The sequence below is a fragment of the Hyaena hyaena genome, unplaced genomic scaffold, assembly GCF_003009895.1.
Source record: "Hyaena hyaena isolate Hyena2069 unplaced genomic scaffold, ASM300989v1 scaffold_356, whole genome shotgun sequence".
Lineage (NCBI taxonomy): Eukaryota > Metazoa > Chordata > Mammalia > Carnivora > Hyaenidae > Hyaena > Hyaena hyaena.
In genome coordinates, this window is record NW_024080985.1 from 1,738,520 (window position 1) to 1,754,718 (window position 16,199).

Sequence of the window (16,199 nt, forward strand, 5' to 3'; positions counted from 1 at the left end):
TAATAATATCACATCCACGGCTATATTATTTGGATGTACTTAACAGATGAGAATAAAAATATATGATGGCAATAATACTATCAACTATAAAATAACGTTTTGCTGAGCACTACATGCCAAACACTGTGATAATGTCCTTGTATTCATACTCAAACTTTATAATACTGCAGTTTTCTGTATTTTGCAAATGACAGAACCGAAGTGCAGAAAATATAGTTAGCAAGTTATAGTTTTTAGTGTGTGCATGTTGATAACAGTATTTCAAAGAAGTAAATTTAAGAATATGCATACTTAACATTAAAGAAAAAATAGAGCAAGAATATTTAAGGTACCTACAGTTTAGAAACAATCTCAGTGGTTAAAAAGTAACAATAGAATAAGAAATAAATAATTAAATATTTACTTAGGTAGGTATGTAGATTTGGACAGACAGCTTGCTTGATAAATATACTATATCCCTTTAAATGTATTCTCTTTAAGAATATACAATGTCATCGATGTCTGTGTAATATAATTGGATTATCTAAAGCATATTGCCAATATATGTGTATATCAATATGCCTACATAAAAGACTGAGTAACAGACCAAATTGTTAACTATGGTTATTTTTGGGTTGTAGCATTATAAGTACTTTTTATTTCCTTCTGTGTGTAACAAATTATACATGGAGATAACTGTATATGTATTATGTCTACAATGAGATGTTTAAGATTTAAATATTGTGTTGTATATGTGTGTGTGTTGAATGTTTATATTCATTTTTAAACAGATGTATTTTATGAAAATGATATTTGGCATCCACACTGAAATAAAACTGATAAACTGCAAAAGCTCTTACTAGATTCCTGACAAGTTGGGAGGAAATCGTAACGTAAACCTCCTTTAGGTTGTTCTTTGGGTAGAATATTTAAAAATAAAGAGCTTAGTGGAGCTGTCATAGAATAAAAACACTTCTATTCACAAGGTAAACAACTAATAGGTCTTATAGGTACTGAAACATCTCCTACATGACATGCATCCCATCACGTCACAAGGGAGGACAAGGTAGTGACTAATGATGGTGGTCTCACATTCTCAAATGATTGTACAGTGAAATGACAGTGTGTGTGAGAGTATTGATCCAAGAGGCATTTGGCAATTTTAAGTTGATTTCCTGAGCCTGGCATAAATGTATATCTTCTAGAACATTGGTTTATGGTTTTTAAAAAGTGTCTAACGTATTTCTTGAGAGTTTCATTCTTTCCAGGTTGCCGGAATACATTGATGAGATTGTGCAACAAAGGAAAAAGAGAAACCACGAGGGCCTACTGAGAATTTAGGAACTGTAGCTCACCTTTAACCTTTAATATGTTTCAATCCTGAGATTTCTTTTAAGCCTCAGGAGAGCTAAGGATAAGTAAATAATTATTATTACAGTTACAACTGAAAAGGGTGAAACAAAAAGTACATCACGTCAGCTTCCCCAGCATTGAAATTCTCATTGTCGTCAGGTAAAAAGCTCTAGTTCCCAAACTACTGAAGAAAACAATTCTACTGTCAAGAATAAACCATTCCAGAACAGACATTTATATCTCCAATCGTTCTTTTGAGTTGTATCTTTCATTGGACTTTTCATATTTTCCATATTTATTTTATATTATGCAGGCCATATTTGTATATAAAACTTAGGCAGTCTGTTAAACCACAGCTCTGGCAGTGCTAAGAAAATAATCGGCTGCGGATTCTTTCACTTCCACAACACCCTGTAATTTACTAACCCTGTGGATTTTTAATATTGAACTCACATAGATAGCTCCTTCATTTGTGTCTCAGCATGTCCCATGTGTAAGGATAATTATTCTATTGTGTCCTTCCCTACATCAGCCTCTGCCCCACAGGTTTGTATCAGAATGTATGAGGTCAGTAACGATGTGCATGTTGCTATTATTGTCACGGCTGCTGCTTTGGACGTTATGGTCATAACTCAAAAGTGATTTTGATAGATCACTATGGTTCAGAATTATTTGGTAGATACAAGGTTAGACAAATTTGCATCTGCTTTGGGTATTAAATACATACTAATAGTGACATTGTTTCTCCCTTACCATTCTTCAGCCACACTGGCCTGTTAGCTTATTAGAGTCCTTCCCCACACCACTGTCTTTCCAGATGATGTTTTCCTTACTAAAGATGCTATTGCCTATGCTCGCTTTGTATTCAGCTCTTCCTTATCCTAAGGGTGTCAGATTAAAAGCTGCATCTTTGAATGGATCCTTCTTGGCTTCCTTATCTAAAATGGCATTCCACTGTATTCTTTAGCTCATCTCCTTTATGGCATTCATAAGATTTTTTACAATTTTTAATTATATGTAATCATTTTATTGCCTGATACCTTTCATAAAAATGTCTTTTTAAAAATATATATATTTATTTATTGACAGAGAGCAAGTGAGCATGGGCATGGGCAGGGGAGGGGTAGACAGAGGGAGATAGAGAATCCCAAGCAGGCTCTGCACTGATAACAGAGCCTGATGCTGGGCTCTGTCTCACAAACCATGAGGTCCTGACATGAGCTGAAATCAGTAGTCGGTCACTTAACCTACTGAGCCACCCAGGCACCCCTAAAAATGTCTTTTCAACCACAGTTGAGGATTCATGTAGGCAGGGACTGTGTCTGTCTTGTTTTTGCGCCTACAGTAGCCCGAACGACTGACAAGAGAAGTACAAGATATCTGATTTATTGAAACAATATCTGAAAAGGGCATAAATGAATTCAATGAACTTTAAAACATAGAATGCTATGGAGAGGTCAGTAAAGTATATACTAAGCACATCCAATGCATTTTATCTGTATTTTATTTTTTTAATTCTATTTCTCTATTTTGCCAAAGTCCTTGTCATCCTTAGGCCCTGTATTTATCAACTTATTCACAATTAAGTATTTAATGCTGCACTAATACATTTTATCCAACTTAATAGTAATAATGTAGTACATGACTTAGAGTCAAACTCTAAGCCTCTGAGTTTAAGGTTCACAAGTACAGAACTCTTATAGATTCTAAAAAGAACGTTAAAAGGGAGCATGGTAAGGAAAAGTTGTTTAGAAGATATATGTTCCATAATTGGTGGGGGTCACACATACTTTTGCTTGCTACATGGAACAATGGAGAGAGAATGGAGATCAGCTAGTGCTTGCTAGACTGCCCAGTAACTTGATTTATCAGGGCTTTTTGGTCTTGTAAAGTAAATGCCAAAACAAACATGGATAAAGGAAATTACCTTATGCAGAAATAATTGATTATGGTCAAGATTAATAGTATTTGATTATATAACAACCTGTCTCTAAGTGAAATCATATCACATTCTATTTTTGTCCAATTTATTTTATTATGGAGTTGCCTGAGAATGGAAAATATCACAAAGATTTCCTTTAATCCTTTCCAACTATAATTTCCACCACATCATTCTGTATGCTATAATTGTTCCAATGATGACACTTCACAAAATATAGTAAACATGACCTATTTTCTCAGGTTCTCATGTCTTTGGAAATCCTTTTCTAGCTACCTGGAATACCCTTTCTCTCTTTTTTGACATCATTCTTTCCCTTTTTAAGCACTTGATGAAATATAAAACATAAGAGAATCTGTCTGTATTTGAATTGATCAAGATGAATAAGCTATAGAGATGTGCTGTACAACATTGTACTTAGAGTCAAAACTAATGTATTATATACTTAAAACTTTGTTAAGTAGGTAGATCTTATGTTAAAAATGTTTCTACAGTAAAATAAAAAAAACTTAAAATATTAAAAGCATTAATATAATATTAAAAATAAGTTATATATCCATAAGGGCAGGACTACCCATGTTAATATCCCTTTGGATTAGTCTAAAATTATTGATTAGTGGCCTTAATTATATTTTAAAAATCCATTTACTTTTTCCAAATAACCTACACTATCATGAGAATGAAATTCCATCCAATTCTTAACTCACTAAGAGAGGAACGTATACAGGATATGAATCCCAGGACAAGACTTTTGATGCCATCTTGAGAATTCCGGGTGGCACAAATGAATTGCTAAAAAAGTGTATTTATTGCATGTAGATTCTATTTTATATTCCTCTAGGATGTGGTATCTGTCCCTAAGAAAAACACAATCACTTTGATGTAGTCTTGTCTTTAGATCATTATGGTTAATCATCCAAAAAACTGTCTGGTGTACTTCTAATAACTCAATCTGGAAAGAATATCCAACTTCTTTGGGCACAAAATAACAGAATGAGGATACTCCAAACTTACCTTTCTGAACAGAGTAGGAGGGATAAAAGTGTTGTTTTGTTAGATGAGAGTCTGAAATTAAGGACTCTTGGATGCAAGCAGTAAAAATATGTGTTAATAATATTTTTGTGTAGGAGTGCCTGGGTGGCTCAGTTGGCTAAGTGTCTGACTTTGTCTCAGGTCATGATCTCACGGTTTGTGGGGTTGAGCCCCACATGGGGCTCTGTGCTGACAGCTCAGACAGAGCCTGGAAACTGCTTCGGATTCTGTGACTCCCTCTTGCTCGGCTCGTCCCCCACTTATTCTCTGTCTCTCAAAAAAATAAATAAATGTTTAAATCTTTTTTTAAAAAAAAAACTAGGGGTGCTTGGGTGGCTCAGTTGGTTAAGCCTCTGACTTTGGCTCAGGTCATGATCTCACAGTTCATGGGTTCGAGCCCCATGTTGGGCTCTGTGCTGACAGCTAGCTCAGAGCCTGGAGCTTGCTTCAGATTCTGTATCTCCCTCTCTCTCTGCCCCTCCCTTGATCACGCTGTCTCTCTCTCTCTCTCTCTCTCTCTCTCTCTCTCTCTCTCAGAAATAAATAAAACATTTAAAAAATAATTTTTTATATAATAATATTTTCGTATATAACTAGTTACCTTAACATACTTTGCTACACACACCAAAAAGACTGCAAGATTTCAAAGAGAGGAAAATTGTGCCTAAATCATTCTTATGAGGAAGAAAAATTAATATATAAGCTAATAAGGAATATTTTCTCCTTCTCTTATTCTCATTGAATAATTAAATGCTTAGAATATAAAATACAATAAAATATATGTGAGTGAATATATGAACAAAAGATGATATTGATTGATAATGACTTGTATTGATGTATCAGTGGGCCAAACTTCACAAGATGGGTGTTATTGACAGGATCATTTTTGGGCAGATCTATGTTGTACATTTCATGCTATTGAATATACTTAGTACAGGCTCAATGAAGTCCAGGGCAAACCCCATACCCCCTCCTGCCACACATGCACTCATCATTGTGACAACCAGAAATATACTCATACATTTCCAAAGACATCTGAGGATTCAGTATCGAAACTGAATGTTGAATTCAGTTCAGTTGAATGCAGTGATTCATATTAGGTGATGCTGTCTAGGTAATTTTGACACATTTTAGAAATGTGACTATATATGAATGAATATAGAGAATACAGGAAGATATAGAGGTAGAAGTTTTTTCAAAATATACAAGTAGTTTGAATTATAGTCCTAAACACATGTGGATATAAGTTCGTGTTAAGAAATTCTGAAGGGATAGTTTTGTCTTTTACTCTACTTTATGGAGGGCCAAAGAAGAAAAAGGCAACTTTCCCCCTGCAGAATACCCCCTCTTCTTTAATTTAACTATTAAGAGCTTCCCCTTCAGATATTACAGTTTAATGCAGAAAACTTTAGTCTGATTTTTCACCCAGCTTCTGTGGCTGGCATCTGGTCTATTAAAATTCAGGCTCTAGGCCATCAGATGTCAGTAATACCACAGGGCAAATGTTATCTACAAGTGTGTTTTTTCCCTGTGAATGAGCATTTTCTTGACAGTTCTGGCCTCTGCAGGCAACACAATTATTTTTTTCAGTTATTCTAGGTATATCAAAAAGTTTTGTTCAAGAATTTAGTTTGACATCTTGGCAGAAATTAAATCCTAGTAACACTATATTTTGAGATTTCTGAGTGCATAATGCATCTCTTTGTTACGGAAAGGTATTCATTAAATCTATGACGCTATATATAAGAATTTAATTCAAAATACTTTACAATGAGCCTGGGTGGCTCGGTCAATTGAGGCTCTGACTCTTGATCTGGGCTCAGGCCATGATCTCCCAGTTCGTGGATTTGAACCCTGCATCCAGCTCTGCACTGACTACAAGATGCCTGCTTGGTACTCTCTGTTTCTTTCTCTCTCTGCCCCTCCCCTGCTTGTGCTCTCTCTCTCTCTCTTTCTCAAAATAAAGAAACATTAAAAAAAAAAGCAAAAAACAAAACAAAAATATTTTACAATGGTAGGAACTAGCATTATATTAAGGTGTATTTATCATAAAATAATTAAGAATACTGGCTTACTCTCTAAAGAATATATTAAAACCTTGGATTGTGAGTAACTTGTTATACAAGTGTTCTGCAAGTTAGGCAAACGTTTCTAGTAAATTTTAACTTGATAAACGAGTGATGTCTTGCAATAAAAATAGTACCCGATGCCCAATGTCACATGATTACAACTGAGCCAATGGTTCTTGAAATTCACATTGATACATGATCTGAGATCATGACCTGAGCCTAAATCAAGACTTGGATGTGTAACCAACTGAGTCATCCAAGCTTCCTGCAAAATATTTTAAAAATGACATCATATACAGTCAATTTGTGTAATTCTATGCAAAAAACAGAAAACAAAAAGAATAGATAACTGCATAAAAGAGTACAAATTGGTAATACCAACTCTACCAGAGAAATAAAGCTTAAATAAATGTATTCACATATAATAAGTATAGAAAATTGTCAGGAATATACCTCCACTAAGAGGACCAGACTTGGAAAGATTCACAAGGGAACTCTACCAAACTTATAAAGATCAGATTTTTCACATATTCTATAAATTACTCAATATAATAGAAAATGAAAGTGCTTCCTCAATTATTATTATAGAACAAGTATATCACTAATACATAAATTTAAAGAAGATAGAACTGAAAAAAATCAGTTCCAACAGGAGCTATACATGATTATTACCATAATTTTTAAACATTTTTTTGAATTTCTAATATAGAAATACAATAATGTGAGATAATGATAAATATTGTAAAATATTGAAAGCCCAAGAGAATTTGTTTAACAAAAAACTTTAGGATGAAAGATTTTGGAAGGTACTGAATATAAAATAAATATACAATTTTCTATCATTACACAAAATGCAACAAAAATGGAAAAGGAAATTGTATTCCACCTAATAAATCAATTATAATGAATAACCATTTAGTTTTGCATTTAGTAATAAAGGCTCAGGACTTACTCTAAAAAGTGTAAAGTCCTATTGAATACTCAAAACATGACATGAAAACATTCCATGTTTTTACATGTTTTGTATTGACATCATGGAAATATTAATTATTTGAAAATTAATATTTAAACTTAATTCAATGTCAATTAAAACCCTAATAGGGTGCAGAGAGCCTGGATGGCTCAGTTAGTTGAGCATCCAACTTCAGCTCAGGTCATGATCTTGTGGTTCATGAGTTCAAGCCCTGCATAGCACTCTCTGTTGACCCCTCAGAGCCAGGAACCTACTTCGGATTCTTTGTCTCCCTCTCTTTGCCCTCCTCCATTCACACTCTTGTCTCTCTCTCTCAAAAATAAATAAACATTAAACATTTTTTAAATAAATTATAATAGAGTATATCTTTCAATTCTATAATATTTTTGAGAAGTTTATTTAGAAGAATAAATGTTCAGAAAAAAGATGTGAAAACAAATTGCATAGTGAAATCAAAATCTTTTTTTTTTTTTTTTTTAAGAAAATATACTAAGGGCGCCTGGGTGGCTGGCTCAGTCGGTTAAGCGTCCTACTTCGGCTCAGGTCATGATCTCACTGTTCGTGGGTTCCAGCCCCACGTTGGGCTCTGTGCTGACGGCTCAGAGCCTGGAGCCTGTTTCAGATTCTGTGTCTCTCTCTCTGACTCTCCCCTGCTCATGCTGTCTCTCAGAAATAAACAAAACATTAAAAAAGTAAAAAAGTAAAAAAAAGATATACTAATTAATCAATCGTGCAGAGAAAAACTTCAGAAATTGATATCTACTGGGGCGCCTGGGTGGCCCAGTTGAGTAAGGGTCTGACCTCGGCTCAGGTTATGATCTCGTGGTCCATGGGTTTGAGCCTTGCTCGGGCTCTGTGCTGACAGCTAGCTCAGATCGTGGAGCCTGTCTTCAGATTCTGTGTATGTATCTCTCTGACCTTACCCTGCTCATGCTGTCTCTGTATGTCTTTCAACATGGATGGACCTTGAGGGTGTTATGCTGAGTGAAATAAGTCAGGCAGAGAAGGACAAATATCATATGTTTGCACGTATAGAAGGATTAGGAGGAACTTGATGGAGGAACAAGGGGGAGAAGAAAGGGGGAAATGGTGGGGGAAAGGGAGAGAGGCAAACCATGAGAGACTCTTGAATGCTGACAAAAACTGAGGAATTAGTTATGTGGAAACTAATTTGACAATAAACGATTTGTAAAATAATAAATAAATAAATAAATAAATAAATAAATAAAATAAAAAATAACATTTTAAAAAAGAAATTGATCTCTATGGATATGAGGAAAAATTCATGAGACAACATGAGTTCAAATCAGAGAGAAATGGAAGAACAATTTAACAAATCATGATAACTTTTGTTGTTCTCTACCTGGTCAAAATGAAAGTAGGCACTTATACTATATCATAGAAAGCCCTTATCATTTACACAACTAACTATGAAGATAAAACTATAAAACTTGAAGTAAAACCTAGAGACTGCTTATGTAATTTAGGAGACTAGAATAAAAGTCTAGAAATTAAAAATTACATCTAACTATATATATTTTATATAGCTATATTTAGATAGATAAATCAGAAAACTTTATATAGAAAAACATATGCGTTATTTATATATAAATATATTTTATATGACTATATATTATACGTATAATTTAAATACTTCAGAAAAAGATAAAGAAGGTGAACAGAAAAATGATATAGTGTGAAAAATATGTTTGTAATGCAGAAGAAGTGCTAAGATTTTTTGTTTTACAAAGCTTTTGTAACAACAACAAAAAAGCCAAAGTATATGAAAATTATCCCAAGTATATGAATAGAGAGATAATAAGGGATAAAATTGGATTGCCTATATGTTATTATATATAAAATACTCAAACTCACTATTAGCAAAAGAAGTTTAGCCCTGCATTGGGCTCTGCACGGACAGTGTGAAGCCCTACTTGGGGTTCTCTGTCTCATTCTCTCTCTGCCCCTCTCCTGCTCTCTCTCTCTCTCAAAATAAATAAAATGAACTTTAAAAAAAGATAAGAAATTTAAACTGAGGTATAAATGGAATACCATAAGATCTTGATACTGAAGAAGTTTAAGAAACTCCAATTTATAGTGGATTTTTGAAAAAAAATGTTTTTATGTATCAAGAAAGTATTTTTCTGTATCACAAGATGGTAAATGTGAATGTGTTTGTACTTTTTGACAAGTAATCTGGAAAATTCTATTAAAATAGAAAAGGCATATGTCCTTCAACTTAGCAATTTAATTCTTGGATTCCATCTCATAGAAATAAAAACACAAGTACATAAGTGCATAGGTGAAAGCATATTTATTGTAGCATTCTTCATAGTAGCAGCTAAAAGCTGGCAACGTATGAATGTACACCAATAAGGAACTGGATGTATAAATCTTGGCAAGTTCACACCATGAAATATAATGAAGTGCTAAGAAAATGAATTACACTAAATTAGTTGAGTGGAATGAATTTCCTCAATGTATTGCTCAATGAGAAAAACAAGTGCCTAAAATTATATAAAAAATGTTTTAAAGAAAAAAAACATTTAAATGACTGCATTAAAACCTGTAGTTAGTTTGCTGGTCAAATCCAGAAAGAGTGTTTACAGAGTTGGGTTGAGTTGATATAATGGACCGCTCTGAATGATTATGCAGGCTAATTAATGCACCAGACTTGTCCCACACAGAGGTTACCAGAGCCCTTAATTGTCAAAGTAAAATCTGTTGACTTTAAACAATTTTTAAAATATTCTTTAATCTTCAATAATATCTTTAGCACATGGAATGCTCAAACATTACAATAACCTTAAAATTAACAAATACCATGTCAAGCTAATCCTGTGGTTTTTATCGTGTCTTATTGTCTTCATTATTTCAACTCAAATTTTCCCAAGGCCTTCATTAACATGTATTTAGTTCTCTATCAATGTACAAAAAGTTGGCTACATGCCTAGTGGTTTATTTTATGTGTTTAACTTATGCCATTGAATTGATGGATATTGACTATTTGAATTGCTGCATGTGAGTTGGACAGTAGCCAAGAGAGGAAACAAAGAACAAGCAAACCAGTATCACAAGTTGGTTCAAACTTGCTGTAACAGTATTTCTTTTTAATGATTAGAATAAGAGGCACCTGGGTGGCTCAGTCAGTTAATAGTCCAGCAGTGGCTCAGGTCATGAACTCGTGGTTTTTGAGTTTGAGCCCCGCATTGGGGTCTGTGCTGGCAATCAAAACCTGGAGCCTGCTTCCCATTTTGTATATCTTTCTTTCTCTTTCTATACCCCTTCCCTTCTCATGCTCTGTCTCTTTCCCTCAAAAATAAATCAACATTAAAAAATAGTAAAAAATAAGGATTAGAATAAAAGTATAGGTTAAATACAATATTTGGTCTACAGATAGAGTGATAGTATTATTTATCAACCAAATATGGAGATTTCTTTTTTCTTATTTAAATAAGTTTTTAATGTATATTTTTGAGAGACAGAGGGAGAAAGAGACAGAGACAGAATGCAGCTGGGGGAGGGGCAGAGAGAGGGGGAGACACAGAATCTGGAGTAGGCTCCAGGTTCTGTGGTATCAGCGCAGAGCTCAATGTAGGGCTCAAACTCATTGATGCAAGATCATGAAATGAACCAAAACAGGATGCTTAACTGACTCAACCACCCAGGCACCCCTGAAGAGAAAATTTAAAATACAGTTTTATTATTTTCAAATTTTTAAATAAAATGTAATCTGAAACTTGGATTTTTAAATTTGGTAAATTTTAAATTCATTGAACCTTACTTCTATTCAGAGTATCTTTCTTCAACAAATATTTTCCCAAGAGAAAAACAATCACACATGGCATCTATACTTAACGACTATAATGTTGCATCTGACTTAAACTCTGTAGTATGCGTCCTCTACATGTAAATAGTTGGAAAAATTTTTAATGAATAAGAAATTCAATGTTTGATGAGTGGATATTCATTTAAAAGTTTATTAAGTGGTATGTTTAGTAGAAATTACATTTTCACTAAAAATGGAAATTTTGTGGTCGACACATTTTTTTTTATGTCATGAAAGAATTATACTAGAATATATAGTTAAGTTTGACTGACATTTAAGAATTGGATCCTAAAAGCCTAAGATGCTTATCAGACCAAATTGTTACATGTCCTCACATAAAATAATCCATTTTTTCTATATGTGAAATTAATAAAAATAAAGTTATGTCTAGAAAAGAATTCTGCAAATCAGTGGGTCTTCTCAATGCCATTCTATTCTACTTCAGTAGAATACTAATTTACAATTTAAAATAGGAGCTTACCAAAGGGTTATTCCTACAAATCAAAATATTCCAAAGCACAATTACAAAATGTTAAAAGTAATTTTTATATAATTTCAGCTTACTCTCATTAAGTTCATTCATCAGCACTAAATTCACCTCTGTTTATGTGATTCTTCAGTGGGTCTTAAACTTCAATCTCCATTCTATATTTGGGATTATTATGAGTAAGTCTTCCTACAGTAAAAGTAAATGAAATGATCACAGAAAATTCTCTCTCTTTTTTTTTACTGAGGTATAATTGACATATAACATTATATTAGTTTCAAGTCAATAATGTAGTGATTTGATATCTGTATACATTATGAACTAACCAGCACAATAAGTCTAGTTAACATCTGTCACCATACATAATTATGCAATTTTTTTCTTGTCGTGACAACTTTTAAGATCTTAGTAACTCTGAAATATACAACACAGTATTGTTAAACTATAATTTATAATAATGTATATGATAGATATATATTAATAATATGATATATATAAATGTAAACTATATAATAAACACAGTATTGCTCACCATGCTGCACATTACATTCCCAGAAATTATTTACTTTATAGCTGAAATTTGTAACTTTTGACCCCCTTCCCTCATTTCCCCTACTCCACCAATCTATATCACTGGCAACCACTAATCTATTCTCTGTATCTATGAAAGCATGTTTAAATTTTTAAAAAAATTTTAGACTCTCTATATAAGTGAGATCATCTGGTATTTGGGTTTTTTTTCCTATCTTTTATTTTCTGTAGCATAATGCCCTCAAGGTCCATCCATGTTGTTGCAAATGGCAAGATTTCATTCTTTATTTTTATTAATGGTTGAATAATATCCCATCGTGTGTGTGTGTGTGTGTGTGTGTGTGTATGAGTGTCTGTCTGTGTGTAACATTTTCTTTATCCATTCATCCATTGATGGACAATTAAGTTGTTTCCATATTTTGACTATTTTAGATAATGCTGCAATGAACAAGTGGTGCGTATATTTTCTCAAGTTGTGTTTTAATTTTCTTCAGATAGATACACAAAAGTGCAATTACCAGATAATATAGCAGTTTTATTTTTTTTTAATATTTTTTTTAATTTATTTCTAGGAGAGAGAGAGAGACAGCGTGAGCAGGGGAGGGTCAGAGAGAGAAGGAGTCACAGACTGAAACAGGCTCCAGGCTCTGAGCTGGCAGTCAGCACAGAGCCAGATGCAGGGCTCGAACCCACAAACCGCAAGATGATGACCTAAGCGAAAGTCGGACGCTTAACCGACTAAGCCACCCAGGCGCCCCGGCAGTTTTAATTTTTTTGAGGAACTTCTATACTGTTTTCCATAATGGCTGCATCAATTTACATTCCAACCAACAGTGCACAAGTGTTCCATCTTCCCCTCACCCTCGCCAACACTTCTTAACCCTTGTGTTTTTTATGATAACGTTTAGACAGATGTGGTTTTCATTTGCATTTCTCTGATGATTAGTGTTGTTGCCCATATGTTATGTCTTTTCTGGAAAAATATTTATTTAGGTTTTCTGCCCATCTTTTAATTGAATTATTTGTTTTTGCTTGAGCTGTATGAATTCCCTATATGTTTTTGATGTTAACCCCTTATCAGAGATATGATTTGCACATATTTTCCTCTATTCAGTAGACTGTCTTTTTATTTTGTTGATAGTTTACTTTGCCATACAGATTTTTAAGTCGATGTAATTTGTACTTTGTTTCTGCAGAGAAAATGGAATTATCACAGTCAGTGATTTAGTAGAAAATAAAATATGAAGGAAAAAATCTTACTCTGGTCTATCTTGTTTATTCCTGTAATATTTAATTTGTTGGTAAAATTTCATTTTAAGACTTCACTAATAGGGGCGCCTGGGTGGCTTAGTCGGTTAAGCGTCCGACTTTCACTTAGGTCATGATCACGCGGTTCGTGGGTTCAAGCCCCGCGTCGGGCTCTGTGCTGACTGCCAGCTCAGAGCCTGGAGACTGTTTTGGAGTCTGTGTCTCCCTCTTTCTCTGACCCTCCCCTGCTCACGCTGTCTCTCTCTCTCTATCCTAGAAATAAAATAAAAATATTAAAAAAAAAAGACTTCACCAATAAATTAGAGCCTATCTGAAGGTGAGTAAGCATGGCATTGAAAGGGCACTGAAAACAAAACATTAGGAATGACAAAAATATTGAAGAGATGATGTAGGATATATATAACAATAGCTGCTTTCAGATAGTCAAAACGTTGTCACTTGGGTTATACTTCTGTGTAACTCCAGAGGGCAGCACCAAGTAGTTAGAAATTATACAAAGATACATTTGTGTTCAAAATAATGAAAAAATCCTATCAAAAATTCACCTAAAGATTAAACAGCTCTGTAAGGGAATTCAGTAAATAGGTTTCCTTGGGGCAAATCTCTAAGGTCCTTGCTGATGCTGAGAGGCTATGAATCTGCTACTTTGGAATAGCAGAATATTTTTATTTTGAAGTTCAAGTAAATCCTTCAGCTCAAAGCTTAACATGCACTTATCCTGTATACAAGTCAAAGCTTCTCAGAATAACTATTATAAATCATGATGTCTTTGAAATATTATCTATTTGTAAAAACAAGAAATATCTCAGATGACTTATTCATTATTTTACCCATCACTCACACTTTTGGAAGGATAATTTATAATTATGTATTTTCAAGAGAGCTTTCATCTATACATTCTATTAAAAATATAAAAGGAAAGTCTTAAATAGCATAACCTGACTTCGCTAACACTGGACTCATTAAATTGTACTGGTAAGCTTCTGGGAAAGATCTCTCAGTGCAAAATATAATGCTTCATTTATATATTGTAAGGTTAAACTTTCTCCTTGAAAATGGGAATTACCAAACACCACATATGGCATAGAATATGGTCACAAATGTAGAAAACCAGATTTTGGGATCATTTGATTATAATAGCACTTTTTTTAAAATGTTTATTCATTTTTGAGAGACAGAGTGCTAGTCATGAAGGGGCAGAGAGAGGGAGACACAGAATCTGAAGGAAGCTCCAAGCTCTGAGCTGTCAGCACAGAGCCCAATGCGGGGCTCAAACCCACAAACAGGAGATCATGACCAGGGCTGAAGTAGGATGCTTAACTGACTGAGCCACCCAGACGTCCTGACTTTAACAGGTTTTTAATTAAATATGGAATAATAAAAAAAGATACACATAACTGTAATCAATATTGCACATATGTTCAATAATGTTATAAATTAATATTAGATTAATATTTGCTATAGAAGTAAAACTTCTGAATATAACAAAAATAGACACATAATAATCATCTGAGCTGTTTTTACTATAATAATAAATAATTTCACCTGAAATTAAAAAAAAAGTAAGTCTAAAATTTTCTTTGATAAAAGTAACAACATTATTGGGGCGCCTGGGTAGCTCAGTCGGTTAAGCCTCCAACTTCGACTCAGATCATGACCTCACAGTTCATGGGTTCAAGCCCCGCATCAGGCTCTATGCTGCCAGCTAGCTCAGAGCCTGGAGCCTGTTTCGGATTTTGTATCTCCCTCTCTCTCTGACCCTCCCCTGCTCTCACTCTCTCTCTCTCTCTCTCTCTCTCAGAAATGAATAAAACATTAAAAATAAAGTAACAATATTATGACTTTTGTATATTTTAACACGTCTATTGTTCTCAGTTAATCTATGCTTATACTTTTTTCATCAACTCAAAAATATTACTCTTTCCCCAAATTAATGTATGATCTTTTTGACCTACTTTTTGTAGGGATTTTTTACAGTAGATAACTTCATCCAAAAAATAAGATAAAATAATTTTAAGACCTTTTGTTACCGAGATTAATTTTGAAACACCCCTTTTATTTGCATGCAGTAAAATGTGCTACACTGTTTTTAAATCTAAGAAATAAGGTCAAGAATGAACATCAAAAGCTTCTGGGAAAAAAGAAAGAGTTCAGCAAAATTTTAGAACAAGAATGATGTGGGAGGGGTCCTCAGGGCCTCGACCTAATTTCATGTGACCAGAGGCAATTAGTCTGCAAGATGATATTGCTCTGACTGACCTCAAGACTGCAACCAGCAAAAAAGTAGCTAGAGATTTTGTGCTTCCCCCATTCAGAGTGGGAACTGACTTGGGAATAAGTAACCTGAAGAGGTAGGAGGAATTCATGTCATTTTCCCCCCCTAAAGATGTTTAAATTGATGGCTTCATTTTGTAAAGCGTTATTCCATAGTATTCTCATTTGGCACAATTAAGTGAACAGTTTTCTGATTCTAAAATAATGCATTTTTACATAAAAATTCTGAACAGAGATTTAATATATATAATAAAGAACTAGTCGAAGTTCAATCAGAGTTGTGCATCTAGGAGAGGGTGATTAAGAGAAAAGAGAGAGGGAAAGAAGTATTTTAGGATGTTGATATCTGAATTACTCACAAGGTTTTAAAAAAATCTCTTTGTTTAGTAACATGTGATGTTTAACAAATCATGGCAGCAAAATGTAATAACACCAAAGCTGTACAACAAATGCTAGAATATGTT